The following is a 16,101-nucleotide window of genomic DNA, read 5'->3' as shown; positions in this document are numbered from 1 at the left end:
CAGATACCTGGTCAGTTCACGAAGTCTGAGCCCTGACTATCTTTCCCTGAACCCTTTTATACACTAGACAGAGAATATCTAACCAAATAATGCATTCAAGAATGTGTGGTTTCCTTCCTCCAATTGGGCAGCTTTCCAAATGCGTCTCTTGATGTGTGGTTCTCTCATTGGTGCATCACACTCCCGGATCCTTTGTCCAATCTGTAGGGGAAGACACTTCCTACCTGGCCTGTTTCTTATCACAACCTGACATGTCGTCTAGTAACCAATTCTTTTTAAGGAGAAGAACATTTAGGTAATTAAGAATCAAGGCTCACTCAACCTATATAAAAGTGGGTGAGTGATTAACTGTTCAGGGCTTTAAACTAAATCTATGTTTGAGTTGGCGAGTGATTCACTTTGAAAGACCACGCCAAACACATGCTGGAATGTGCACTCACTCTTGCAAGCCCTCTTCACACAAAACACCTTTATATGCTGAAAAGTCAGACAATTTTATTAACGCACACAAACCTAGAATAAAACATGATAAAATAACTGGTATGATGTAAATGTAAGCAGAAATCATTCATACTGTAAATATCAAACCTTTCCTTTGGACTGGGTGATGAAACCTTATCAGATTTACTCAACAACACTGTATTGCAGTGAACACATTGAATATAAGCAGAAAGAGGCCTATTATTCTATCAGGATCATAAAGAAGACCATTACCAAAGTTTGCAAGCCAATAAATCAAAGTCAAATCCGAAAGAATAAATTAGGAGGGACAACGCCAGCTATAGGACCAGTTATTAGTCACAAGAGGACCAGTTTTGTCAAGCATTTTGTGTTACACCTGATTGGCTAATCGTAATGACTGCTGCAACTTGTTATTTGCCATCAGTATGTTCGAGACATGTCTGGGAAAGTGGCAGGACTGGAGGCAGATCTTTGACACAAGTCTCTTTTAGCTTTTTAGCTAAGCGTCTTTACTTGCTCTGAGCAGCTGGGACTGCCGATGGTATTGGGAGGCATGTAGCCCCTTCTGTTCAGTTATGAACCCACCAGTGGTGCCTGGAAGTGTCGGTGGAGACTCTTTTAGCCGTCCACTGAAGTCTACAGAAGTTTAAAGGAAAGCATAACAGGCTAGCCTGCTGACAAGCCAGCTAAAGACAGGTAGATACTGTAGTAGACTAGAATTGACGCAGGAGTGCAATCCCTGGCTGGGAAGCATTCTATAGACGAGGAGGCATGGGATCAGACTTGCTTGTTGGCCATGGTGCATACAGGAAACTAGCAGGCAAGGTGCTAGCAGTTCAAGGTACAGACTAAAGGCTAGCAGGCTGAATACTGCAAAACAGAAATGGACTAGAAATAATGTTGGGTTAATAGAAGGAAAGTGGGTTTGTTGTTTGGCAGATATTAAAATATAGTGTGAATAGAGAAGCCTGCAGAGTCAGAGAGGGATTTCCTTTTCCAAAATTAGACTCCATGTCACAAAGGGACACAAGCAGGAGCATAAGAAAGATGGGGGGAAAATCCCAAGTCCTGTTTTTTTTTATGCTAATGTGTTTTCTTGCTTTATTTACTAAAGTCTGTAAACTAAAAGGTAAAGATGTGAATAATAATTTAAAAACCAAACAGTCAACAGCTCAGAGAAACCTATTAGAGATTTAAAAGGTTACGTACAATTATGGAAATATTATCAGTATAAATACTATTTATTGTTTTACTTAGCATTTCATATTTCTAAATTATCTTGTAATTTATGAATGGTCAGTACAATTAAAATTATTTTCTTTATTTGTGAATGTACATTTGTTTATTGTAAATTAAAACCCACATTTACAAACTCAAATTTGCGTGACTCTGAAACAATTAATGATTAAATGACTTTATATTTTCAATATATTACATTCATGATCACATACAGTTGTGAGTGAATATTTTATTTCATGTCACCATTTTTTTGTTCTGTTATACAGTATTATCACTTGATCCTATCCCTATAAATTTAAGGTGGAGCATTATAAATTTATGTCACATCTTTAGACAGGAGACATCCTAGTAGATTAAACCTGTTTACTCACTCCATTCAATTCCAGAAGCTTTCTTTTTCATCACTCTTCATCTTCTTCAGATAAGAGATTGGAAGATCTTCCATAAGGGGGTATGGTTTCCAGGTTACGGGAAAGAAAACACAAGTTATAACTTAATGAAAAGCTGTGACAAAGTGCTGTTGAGTAGAATACTCCAAAGTGCTCTGTGTTTGGCAGCTGATTGTCGAGGGCAACATGAATGAATAGCTTACCTTGACTCAGCAGTGAATCGTTAGTTTGAGTCTTCCAAGGTGTGGAAAGAAAAAGTCTATACACCTGGTAATTGTGAAAAGTTAAATTGCAAATAGACTGCCTGTCATTATGCTTTTGATTTCTTGCATAAAGCACTTTGAATGGCCTTAAATGTGCTACAGAAATAAACTTGCTTTGCCTTGCCTTTGTCAAACTTGGTAACAATCTTTTTTTATTTTTCAATATTATTTGGTGGTTTTTGGGGGATAGTGAAAATAAGAAGGTTCAAGACATATTTGGTAGAAGAGTAGGAAATTGCCTCCAATGCGCAGGCAGGTTATCAAACTGGATAGTCACTATTTGTCCCCCTATGTGGAATCAGCCTAACCCCTCTGCAGTCAGGTTTCTGACATGAAATATTCCTAATTTCAGGTGGAACATATGCAGATAAGAAGATAGGAGTGAATAATTGAATCGCGAGCCTGTGTCGCATTTCAATGCTCCATGAATGACAAATCTCTGTTGAGCAGTTGTTTAGCAAAACCTCACAACACTGATGTTTTTCAAAAAGTGATCACACTGACCTTTAAGTTTTTCACACATCATGCAAGATCTGCAAAGCTAGATGTCTTTTTCGCTTTAAACTCGTTAAAATAATATAATCAGATTAAGTTATATGTTTTATTTTTAAGTGAAACCCTTGTAACCCAGTTGCAAATGAAGGCTAAGTGAGATTTTGCTGCCCCTCTCAGGCGAGTCGTACGAGTTAAGGGGCGAAACACTTGATCTGAAGATACCTGTTGAAGATGCAGTGGGGTTCTTAACATCATGAATTCTCAATCAACTCTGCAACCAAGGAATATGATCAAGGGGAGTTTGATTTGATTTTGTTACCTTTTTTTTTCTTTTTTGTAACTCCTGTTTCTGCTTGTAGCAAAAGATCCCTGATGTTTTATTTACAGTTGGTTCTCTCCAGTTCCTACTTGGTAAAGCAAAGTAAGTCAAATTAAAAAGGAGTAAAATTATGTATCTATAATGCTACAACTACATTAGTGCATGTTTGTATGGCCTGAATCTGTCTATTTAGTTGTCCAGCTACATCGCTGCTAATGCTGCTGATAAATGCAACTTTGTTTTTACCAGCCAGTGTGTAAATCTGACATGTTTTTTTTTGTTTTTGCTTAATGGTTTCTGGCTGTATTGAATAAGAACTGTACACATAAGATACAACTTTTGTGTTACCTATTACCTTTTGTTTTAAATGTCCATGATTAAAGTCACTCAGATTGAAGCCCTGCAGTATGTGACATGCTGAGCTGGTTTGTCAGATTTCTTGTTTCGGGCTAATGTCAGTGTAGGTTCACTTATTGGTGTGACAGCTTGATAGCTTGTCCTTTCAGTGAAATCCATTATTGTGGACATCTTTTCACACACTGACTGGCTGACATTGCAGTCAGAGGTTTTAAGGCACGTCTCAATAGCTGATGTATTTGTCAAGTTTATTTAAAGTTGCATGGAGCAAGTTTAGTAGCAAGAGCCCTCAGAGCAAATGTACTGGAGAGACACGAGAGGGTCAGTTAATAAATAGATCCTTTAATGCCCAATCTACATTGTTAGATTTTTGCCTCATCTAAAATGTGGATTGTATAGAAAGATGGATACGACTGCCGTGTGTATTTGCTGTAGTTGGTTGATGGACGGTTATCATAAACTCAATTTAACTGCTCCAATTACATGTACAACTTATTGATCTTGGAATTCTCTTATCAAATTAAACTTACACTGATAATCTCGTTTTTAGTCCTTCTAGGATTCATGTTCCTCAATAGTTGTCGCCGAAAATGCTTGATTTTGCATCAATTTGAAAAAAGTTGTAATGCAAGTTTAAATCAAAGATGTGTTCAGGTGGCAACAAAAGAGTAAGTCAAAGCTCAGAGTAGGTTGTTTGAGGTAAATGTTATTTCTTTTGTGTTTTAAACATGCAAAATTCTATCTCTCCATTTTCCAGTGGGGCTAAAATTCGGACCTGAAATTCGAACCATTACAATTCAACAGAAAACACAGACTGGACTTCACAGTTATCCTTTGACCAATGTATTGAGGTGTAATTCTGATGCCCTGTTTCTTTTATTTCCTTTTTTTTCTTTAGCCTTTTTTCCCAATGAAATCAGACTGAAATGTTGTTCATAACTGAAATAAATTCAACTCAAATGGTGTTTTGGTCATAATCTGTTTTAAATTCATCATAAAATTAATTATTATGAATGAATTATGATTATAAGAACATTTTTGGTTTTAATCTTTATTCATTAGACCAATGTACAGTTGACTATTCAGAGTGCTAAATGATAACAACCTGGTGAAAGTGAGGTACACAGCAGCAACAACTGATCTATTAAATAGTCAAGGTAAGTTTAAACTTACCCATTACTAGGGAATATTGATATGCAGTGCTAATATGGCCTGTCAACAGTGTCTGTTTCACAGCTTTGATGCCAAACACCTGTCTCACATTTTCTCTTGGCAGATATAAAGGCAAAAGCTAAAGGTCAGTTCATAAATATGAGCAGGATGGCAGATGGAGCACGCAAACAGAATGCATTTTCAACATGTTTTTAACCTGTTTCTAAACCTTTTTCGCCTCTGACGCCTGGCTTTGTGCAGAAAAATGTCACAATTTCCACACCTTGGTCATGCACATGAAGAGATGACCAACTTTTGACTGCTGTCTTACCCTCTTGATCTTCATGCTGTGGACATTGATTGTAAGCCGCAGCAGGTGAGCTCAATCAGCAGCTGTAGTGGAGTGTATGGGAGCTTCCTGGCACGGGAGAGGGGGTGAGAAAAACACATACACAACTACGGCGTGTAACACTAATCATCTGTTTGGTCTATAGCAGGTAGTCTAAGTCATTAATTTTTAACTGAGCCAGTCATGCAATGAGCTCGGACACAGAACTAAGACTGAACCAGACAACTTAGATGTAATCAATTTAAATAAAGCAAGGCTCTGAACCTATTTTCTCTGAATGGCTGAAAAGGGCTAAATAGCTGTATAATAATGCTCTGGAAAATCTTCAATATGTTTAAACTCCCTGTGAGTTTTGTTATCTTAATAAAAGTCTGAGAATAATAATTGTAAAAACAAAAATGCAATTTCAGGCAAATTCCAACTTTTAAAAATTGCATTAAGACCTATTCATCATGTCACAGAAAAAACACAAAAACGTAAAATGCATCATGGTCATTTCAAATACCAAAAACACTTTGCCTCATAAATCATAAAGGGGATATCGGAAAGAAAGATTGAGCACTACCATTATAAAACCTTGACTTTTATAAACAACATACAATGTATTTATCATGATATTCAACCTTGGTCTAACCTTGAAACAGAACGCTTTCAGTTCCCATACATAGAAGGGTCGAGATAGGTTTGCCTGTGGCCTATGGAGATTACTCACAACCTCCCAAAAGCTCAACATTCAGGCTATGCAACCAAGCACAAAAGCAATATGTGTGTGTGTGCTGTATCCGTCTAACAAATGTCACATTCGTCAGTGCTCCTCTTGTTTTTATAGCTGTCGGTTATAACTGAAGAGTCTTTGGGCAATAAGGACATGGCTTCTTTTGCTGAGTGTGTTTTCCAGGTGTCTTGTGCATGTTCAGACACATTTATGTGCAAAAATTCAAAGTAACAGAAATACAGCTTCTGCTACCTCCTCCTGTTAGCAGTAGCAATAGCTGCATGAAACGCTCGGCCCCTGGCCTCCCGGGTTGAAAATGAGTTTGTGATCTTAGAAAATTATGTCTGATCCAAGACCATTGGCTTGTTGTAGTAAATTCAAGCTCCCTTCAGACTGACTGTAGCATTCCCAATATAGTAAAAGGGGTGGGACATATCTGCGAACAAGCCAAACGACTGACCAATTATGAGAGAGCAGATAAGCCGACCAATCACATCAGACTTTGGAGTAACCTTCTTGTTTTTTGGGTTTTTTTTTCCTGTTCATGGGAGACTGAGTGTTAAAAATACAGGCAGATGATAGAGCCTGCATGGAGCGCCAGTACATGGAAACAGTCACTTCTCAAACATTAGCGTTTGTGAACGTACTTTAGTTGGCATAAAACATAAATATGTGAACCCCCAAAAGGGCGTAAGATCTGTGCAAAACATGGAAATTTAAACAGATAGACAGGCTGCAGTAAGTCTCTTGTGTTTGGATATTTGAAAAGGATTTTTCTCCTCATTCTGTTGGTTATTGTCTGTGAAGCTTTAAAACATATGAATATATTTTCTATGTACTTTATTAATCCCCAAGGGAAATTCTGGTTTACACTCTGTTATTGAGAGACATGCTTCTTAAACATATACAGTAGGTTCTAATCACACATGTGCACAAACTGAACATGTGGACATGAATCAGTGGAGAAATGTCAGAGTGCTGCTACACTGTTACAACGGGAGGACACCAGAGCGGTTGGGGGTTCGGTGCAGTGCTCAAGGGCACCTGCAGTTGCCCTGTCATTTCTCCAGCTACCTATGGCCCTATGGCTACTTAAATCAGCAACCCTCCGGTTCCCAACCCAAGTCCTTATGGACTCTATACATAACCGATATTATCTTGTTCTGTGAATTGTAACTTAGCATTTTTATTTTTATTTTAATTTTGTCAAAGATTCTGGAAAAAAATATTTACTATCTTTGTAATGTTTGTCAGTGCTGCATTTAAAAAGACGGGTTATCTTTCACTATTCTTACAATTTGTTTCATTATCTTGTGCCTATAAAACCAAAGCTGTGTATTATAGTCATTACAATCATGGTACTGTCTACTGTCTAACCCCTGATGAGGGTACAATCAAGCGGAGTCAGAAAGGACTAATGTTGAAAGGACAGACAGGTGGGTACAGAGAAAGAGGGCAGGAACAGATGAATGTTAGGGTATATTGTTAGAGGCTGGCTTTATCTGGCTGTCTGTCAAGCAGAAACAAAAGCATCCTCTGCATTGGTTGACCAGCTGACATTTGTCCTTGACCTCTTCTGTCTGTTTTGTGAGAATGCTTTATGACAGGTGGTCTGAGATGACTGCCTGGGCCCATACCGGCCAAAAAATATCACTTTCCGGCTGCAGGCAGTCATCACCATTTGGGAGCTATCATAGGAAAATAAAGATCACTCAGATGCACAACATTAATGTGCTCAAACTCTCACACATCTGCCCATGAAAAAAAGCCTCCCTAATTTTCCTTACAGGAAATGCACGCCAAACCAAAGGACGGATTAAGAATACATGGATCACAAGTCTTGGGTTAAAGTTTTTGGCCGTGAGAAAGATCATACAGGCAAACAAAATGGAGATCAGTTGCCTTTAACAACAGTTTACATTTCAAAATGCACTACCTTTACAGCGTCAAAAGACTGCGAGCATATATCAAAGCACTGCAGTCTGTTTGTTAAATGATCCAAGCCAGTGTTGCTTTGAGAAATACACTTTTAAAAACAAGAAAGCCAAAAGCTCAGTTATAAATTAAATGACTGATAAATAGTGGGAAAGCTGCTATTTGGCTGGCCTGACAGGCAAACTCTGAGCCAACGGAGCCTCTTTGTTCTCAACAAAAAGCTTTCATTATGTCATGTGAGTGATATTAATCAGGATCAAAGAAGTGAGACCACATCCCAGCAAACAGTTGGGGCCCATATGGGCCTCACTTGGGCTGGTTGGGCTTTGGGTGGGCATGGGCTTAGAGTTGGCTTCGTTGTTGGGCCGCACATTGGCAGTAAACCCTGTCAACACACCCATGTGGTGCCCATGTGGGTCAGATATGTGCTGGTGATAATAATAATAATAATAATAATAATAATAATAATAATAATAATAATGATAACAAAGAGACCAGTTTTACAATTAATTACTTTTTTATTTTCATTTAACAACAAACAAAGATGAGACCTTGAATAGTCATTTTCCACCTCAAAGTCCTTGTTGAGGTGTTGCCTGTGTTACGATTCACTGAATGTTTGGACCCAGACGCACGACTCAGAGACAGCTTAAACAGTTTTGACAATAATTTTAATAAACACGATGAAGTGACACGAGTGGAATGAATGTACAAAAGTATGGATAAGAAATAAAGACAATGTGCCTGCACATATGCAGTGCTGTGCAGCAAACAACTGTGAGTGGTATGATATGAACATCACTGAAAATGTTTTCTTTTTACTATAACCAGTCCTATGCATTGCACAATTCTCCTACTCGTCTAAAGGTGGCTACGGGCCAGACTCAGTGAAGCTTTGGCTAGAGAGGAGAGTCTAGAGCGGGAGAAGCAAAATGCAAAGGGCTGAGAATGGAGAGTCTTCTTCAAGAAATAAATTCAAATGAACAATCAAACTTGTTTCTTAAATAAATATAAAACTAATTCATTTATACATTTATCAATATGAACTCGCCAAACATGTCTTTGTAAGAGCATAAACAAAGTCTTTTAGCATAATATCACGTATGTTTCAATGTGTGACAGCCTCCTGTATGATAACTAAATTTCTAGCGTTTGAACCGTGTGAAAATCCATTAGAAATTTGGGGAGTTACGATGATTATTGTAATTGGGGAGAGACCTTCTTCAGTAGAAATAAATGTAGAGTGGGAGCATTTAATTGGAGGCCCATCCAAGACGGCGAGAGAGTTATATAAGACACTTTATGTCAAAAGTGACAGGTCTATTGTTCCTATTGTTATGTGTGAGCCAATGAGATTGCAGGATGATGTCCCTCCCCTTTCTTGATGATCCAATGAGATAGCAGGAGGATGTCCCTCCCCTTTCTTGATGATCCAATGAGATAGCAGGAGGATGTCCCACCCCTTTTCTTGATGATCCAATGAGATTGTCAGGAGGCGTGTCTCAATTTTCTGTGTGAAAATTGTGTCATTCATTCAGTCTGAGGGAGAGGAGATCATAATTATCTGGATTTTCATGATTTTTGAGTGAAAATAATAATTTTTGTGTGTAAACATGTTAAAAAGTAGCAAAGATGAACAAGAAGATTGTTTTGCAACACGGTGGAAGCTGTGTTCAACAAAAAAAGATGACAGAATATTAGCGGAAACGGCTGTTACGTGTTACCAGCACTCGTGGGAGAATCCGAAGAAGCGCGTAATGCATTTGTACCGCATTCAGAATCCTCCACCAATGCTTCTCGATAAAAATTGGCCGTTGTTAGACGGTGGTAGCTGGGGTTATTTTTTCAACTACAGCACAAACGAAGCCTGTTTTTATCAGCTTCGTGAATCAGAAAAATACAGCCCGTCCGTAGATTTCAAGACATCTCTTACGTCCACCGACTGGTCTATACTGTGCGTGTTTGGATCTTCAACAGCGAAAGCGGAGAGCTCTCAAAATACGGGAAATGTATCAAGAATTATATCCAGCATGGTGTGGGAGTCGAAAAGTTCAGTCTCCGGTAAATGGTTTTTTAGAGCGAGCCATCACATGCTTGAAAAAGCAGAGGGAACCGTCGCGTATTTTACCCTGGAGTACTTTAGTAGTGAGTGTGGCGTATTCCAACAGGTATTACATATACCGGTGGAAGAATGGTTGAAAGTTATGGAAGTGGAAGATCGGTATCTGAAGCAGCTATATGGCATTAGTCGAACCTCGACCGATATAATGATGGAGAAGATGTTTTTTGCAAACCAAAGACACGCCCCTCATCTCTACAATAGCCAATCGTAAGTTTCACTCCTCCTCCATTCCTCCGTCTAGACTGTTTAAAAAGACACAAGAATCTGTTTCTGAAGATACAAGAATCTGTTTTTTGCAAACCAGTTTTTTTGCTGTACCCTACTACTTGGAGACCATGGACTTGACCCTTTCACCAACCTTCACGCCTTCAACTCCTATTTCGCCGACACCCGAGCCCACATCTCCTCCTCCGCAACCATCACCAACAACGCCACCACCATCGCCACCTGCCTCAGACCCTGAGAGGACACCTTCCCCGAAGCCGAGACCTGACATCCCTGTGGTTAACGCTAATCGTAGGAGTTCTGCAAGAGGAAGGGCCGCTAGTGCTTTTCATCCAGCATGCCGCAAAGATTTGATGAAACTTTTTTCAGAGACCCAGGAAGAGGTCCAAGCTGACTCGATGATGTCGTCCTTTTCAGAGACACCCCCATTGTCCCCGAGGCCGCAAGAGAACAATGATGACGAGAACAATGGAGGCTGCGAAGAGAATGAAGAACCAGACGGCCATTTGTCCTCCATTCTCCTAAACACCGTGAAGGCCGTGGTTGTGTACTTGTTGGACCACGTACTGAGAGCGTATCGTAAGGAGATTTGTAACGGGTGCGAGGTCAGTCATCCGAGCCAAAAGCAGCACCCCTGTCTGGACGACGAGCCTGACTATTTCTACCTGACGCATTTTGAAAATGTAAACAAAAGACTGATGAAGGAGACGTTGATACGGGCCGTCTCGAGAGCTCTTACACAACGTTTTCTTTATGTATCTTCTGGAAGAATCCTTGGAATCGTGGAGGCCTTTCTTTATGATTTGAAATATGCTACACGCATCTCTAGAAAGATTGAAACTGTGCTTGAAGTTCTAGTTGGAGATGACGGAGCCAAACAGGCTATGTTGAGGAGTGCTCTCAAGATATGGGACGGCACTTTGCCTCCATACTACGATGTAGTTACAGAATTCTAGTCCTCTGCATGACTGAAAATTTTATTATTATATTGAAAACAATTTTGAAAAACAAAAAAAAAAAAGTAACATGGGGATTTCTTCCTCAAAGAATGTTTGGCCTGTGTTCAAGAACGCATGATTGTTGATCAATTTGTCTCTGTGTTTTTACGCTTACTTTTTTATTCTATGATTTAGTACTTGAAAATGTAGATTTAATATCATTAAATGTTTTAGTACTTGAATATGTAGATGTTTTTTATTCTAATTAAAACATGAAGAAATGTAGATTTTTACAGATTGTACTTTTTTCTGATAATTAAAACATGAAGAAATGTAGATTTTTACAGATTGTACTTTTTTCTGATAATTAAATGTTGTTAAATAGAATGTTTAATCATTGTGTGATCTGGGTAAATAAAAAAATGTTAAATGATATTTGTGTTTGCTGTTTTTTTCATAAACTTTGGAGAGACTGTGAGGTAAACATGTCAGACAAAAGGATTATGAAAAAAGTGTATTACAACCCCTCTCACCCGGGGAGCTTTGGAGGAGTAGATAGATTACACAGAGCTGTGCAAAATGAAATGGGGAAAAAAATAAACATCGACAAAATCAAAGACTTTTTAGCAAGGCAGGATGCGTATACTCTACACAAACCAGCCAGAGTGCATTTTAAAAGGAATAGGGTGTTTGTACCCCGGCCTTTGGTTCAATTTCAAGCCGATTTGTGTGACATGCAGAGTCTGGTGAAAGACAACGACGGCTACAATTATCTCTTGACGGTTATAGACGTTTTCTCAAAAAAAGCATATGTGAGGACGTTAAAGAGAAAATCCGGGCCCGAGGTTGTCAGGGCATTTGAATCTGTCTTAGTAGAGAGCCAGATTCCAGAAAAGTTACAAACAGATGCCGGTAAAGAGTTTCTAAACAGAAACTTTCAGAGGGTGATGAAGAAAAATGAAATTACACACTTTGTGACAGGCAGCGATCTTAAAGCCTCTGTGGTGGAGAGATTTAATCGCACATTAAAAACAAGGATGTGGAGATTTTTTACCTCGAAAAACACACGCAGATATATTGATGTATTGCAAGATTTGGTTAAAAGCTACAACAACAGTTATCACAGGAGTCTTAAAATGACTCCGATGCAGGTAAACTCTGAAAACACGCCTCAAGTCTTTCAGAACCTGTACGGTTCTTTTCCACTACGTTACAAGGAAAAGTTTAAACTTAATTTTAAACAGGGAGATTTAGTAAGAATATCTAAACTGAGAGGTGTTTTTGACAAAAGATACGAACAATCCTTTTCAGACGAGTTGTTTACTATAGCAGAATGCATCCCTCGTCTGCCACCTGTGTACAAACTCAAAGATTTTGACGGCGAGATGGTATTAGGTACTTTTTACGAAGCAGAGTTGCAGAAAGTACAGACGACCCCTGACAAGCTCTACAGAGTGGACGCCATTTTAGACAGGAGAGTAGTACGAGGTGAAAAGCAGGCCTTGGTCCGCTGGAGAAATTGGCCTGAAAAATTCAACAGCTGGGTCAATGTCAAACATCTGAAAGATGTATAAAGCCGCGCATCTACAGCGTCGCAGTCTTCACTCTGATATTACAAGCACTCAGTCATGGACCAACGACACAAGGAGGGGTTTTATGTTACACTGCCATCTAATGCCAGCCTCAATGTGTTTAAAAACAACACCGCGTCTAATTACCAGGTAGATCTGGCCCAACATATAGATCTTGAAGGCCCTTGGCAAGTCGCATTGACTGAAATATCGTACCCTCATACATGGTTCAATGTTCCTATCGAATCGGCGTTCTTTGAATGGAGAGATAAGCCCCCTGAAAGCGGCGTACCTGTACCTGTGGTCAATCGTGAAAAAATTAGAGGAGGTTCCTACAACAATCTGGGAGAAATCACCTACGAGTTAAACACCTCCTTAGTAAAAATCGGATCGGATATACGTTTAGTCTACAATGATATTTATAAGAGATATGAATATCAGGCAGGGGGGCAGGTTCATTTGCGTTTTTTTCCTCCTTTAGCCTATATTTTAGGCGTTAAACCAGGGGTGTGGAATATTTTCAATACGAGGATGGCACCTTACCCCGCCGATATAAAGGGCGGTTTTTACCACATGTTTTGTTATACGGACGTTGTAAGCCACCAGATAGTCGGTGACACTTGCGCTCCTCTCCTGAGATCCGTTGATGTCAGAGGTAGATATGGTGATGTGATTACCCAATATTTTAACCCACCCTATTACTTGCCTGTATCCAAAAATCATATTGAGAACATCTTGGTGGAAATTAAAACCGACCAGAAGCAGCCGATCAAGTTTACTTTCGGGAAGACGGTGGTGAAATTACATTTTAAACCGGCTTCTTCTCAATTTTAAATTAGAAAAATAAATAAAAATGATGTATCAAGCTTTGGAACCCAACCGGTTTGTAAGTTATTATGAAAACCAGGTGGGAGGGGCCCTCCCTGGATTTTATGGGGCCCCTGTCATGTACGGACGTGGAATTGGATCTGTTTTTTCAAGGCTTTTTCGTTTTGTGGCACCTATGATTAAAAAAGGATTTAATATAGCCAAACCTCATTTAACCTCAGCGGCGAAAAACATTGCCTCCCAAGCCTTCACCCATGCAATGACCAGACTTACCGGAGAAGGGGCTTCGCAACATGGGAACGGTATCATGATGTTGGCCCGAAGGCCCAGAAAGAGACCCCCTGGTGACAGGTCATTATCTGTTAAAAATAAAAGACGCAAAGCAAAGAATAAACCAGTACGCAGAACCCTCGCTAAAGGAAGGAGCTCCTCCGATATAGGCTCTGGAGACATATTTCTCTAAAAAACTAAAGTTTCAGAGGAAAATATTTTTCAAAAAAATGGCTTTGCTCCACCACAAGTCTACAGAGTGTAGTATGGGTGAGTTGGACTTGTTCACCGCCCCTATGACGCAGTTGTCCATCGATGACAAAGTCTACACAGAGGTCATGCCTCTGTCGGCTATATCTGACACCGGGCCGCTAGAATTTTTTATACCCGGGGATGGAGATAAATATCTAGATCTTAATGATACATTGTTACACCTCAGGGTGAAAATTACTAACGAGGATGGCACTGACCTAGCTGTTGATGCCCCTGTAGGATTAATTAATTACCCTTTAAACACTATTTTTAGCCAATGTGACATTACTCTGGGAGATAGACTCATTTCACAATCCAGTGCTACGCACCCCTACAGGGCTATGATTGAAACATTGCTCAACTATTCAAAAGCAAGTTTAAAGTCCCAGTTTAGTGCAGGGCTATTCTATAAAGATACAGCCGGGGCTATTGATTCAGTCGTCACCATCAATGGCCCAAATCTTGGATTAAATGAAAGAGCTGCCTTTACAGCGAGGTCCCGAGAAGTCCATCTGCTGGGCCCTATACACGCAGATATAATGTTTAGTGAGAGATTGTTGCTGAACTCTGTAGACTTAAGGATAAAACTGACAAGAGCATCTGACGCCTTTTGCCTCATGGGGGCAGCAAACACCACCTATCGTCTAAAAATCCTGGGCGCTTCCCTCTTTGTAAAAAAAGTGAACGTCACCCCGCCCGTTCGCATAGGACACGCGGCGGCGCTGGCACGCGGGAACGCGCTTTACCCAATCTCCAGAGTAAACGTAAAGACTTACTCAATCCCCCAGAACTCACGAATTTGCACGCAAGAAAACCTTTTCCTTGGTACAATGCCAAAGTACGTGGTAATAGCGATGGCGAATCACGATGCCTTCACGGGGGCTCGAGACCGTTCACCGTTCAACTTTATTCACAATGACGTGGAGTACCTGGCTCTGTGTCAGAATGGCCGACAGCTGCCTGCCAAGGCTTTCCAACCTCAATTTAACAACAACGCTTCTGTCAGAGAGTATTATAACATGTTTTCGGCCACGGGGAGACATTTGAAGGATTTACCTCTCTGTATTGACAGGAGAGAGTTTGAGCAGGGATATGCTCTCTTTGTATTTAATCTAACCGCAGCCGACTACACCGAAGCACTATCCCCGGTTACCACAGGGAGTTTGAGACTTGAGATGAGATTCAGAGTCGCTCTCCCACACACCACGACCTTAATCGTGTATGCATGTTACGATTCTATTTTGGAAATTAATTCAAAACGGCAGGTTATGGCTGATTATTACTAAAAAATCATGAACAGTCATCAACTGGAGAGTCTGCTGACACGTTTAATCGGAGACCAATTCTGCGGGGTTTGGGCGTGTGATCAATTACACGGGCTGGCAACATCTTTTGACCTCCCTACTTATTTCGTGGTAAATACCCATCCAGCTCATGAACCGGGGGAGCACTGGCTGGCCCTGACGTTAGAGGCCGACGGGACATCTACGTTTTTTGATTCATTCGGATTTCCACCTAATTTCTCTTATTATCCAAAAGACATTTTGATGTTTTTAAAGGACCGTTCCCACAATATTTTATATCACAATAGACAGCTTCAGCACGCATTGTCCGCTGCCTGCGGACAGCACTGCGCTTATTATCTATATCATAGAGCCTGTGATTATAGTTTTCAGGATGTTTTAGCTTTGTATCAAGAAGATCCAATAAAAAATGATGACGTTGTAACTGATTTTGTGAAAAAGTATCAAAAATGTGTGAGGTGTTATAGATCCCAGTCGTTTAACCACAACGTGTGCTCTCTACAAATATTTAAAAACTGTTACGGTTTATGTCATAAATAAAAAAACTGAAAAACGCTACCTTTTTTGAATCTTGTTTTTATTATTATTATCTAATACTTAAAACAAAAGTTACAATTAGCTCGTAAAACTAATCCAAGGAGAATTTTTTTTTCTCCCAAGTTTTACATTTGATTGTCTAAGACGTGTCGCCTTAGTCTCTCGTGGCGTGGTCCAGCGGGGAGATAAAACAATGGTTCGCTTCGCTCCCGGCTCCCTCTCAGATATCAAACGGGGTGTCGCAACCCCCTCTCTGACAGAGGGGGGTTTAGTCATGGGAGTGCTCCAGTTTGGAGATAAAACAATAGATCGCTTTACTCCTGACTCCCCCTCAGATATCAAGCTGTGGTATTGTGCGCGCGCTTCAGGATTGTTTACC

Source organism: Symphodus melops, assembly GCF_947650265.1.
Source record: "Symphodus melops genome assembly, chromosome: 8".
In the NCBI taxonomy this organism is placed as follows: domain Eukaryota; kingdom Metazoa; phylum Chordata; class Actinopteri; order Labriformes; family Labridae; genus Symphodus; species Symphodus melops.
The sequence above is the reverse complement of the archived record's forward strand: the minus strand, read 5'-3'. Positions refer to the sequence as shown.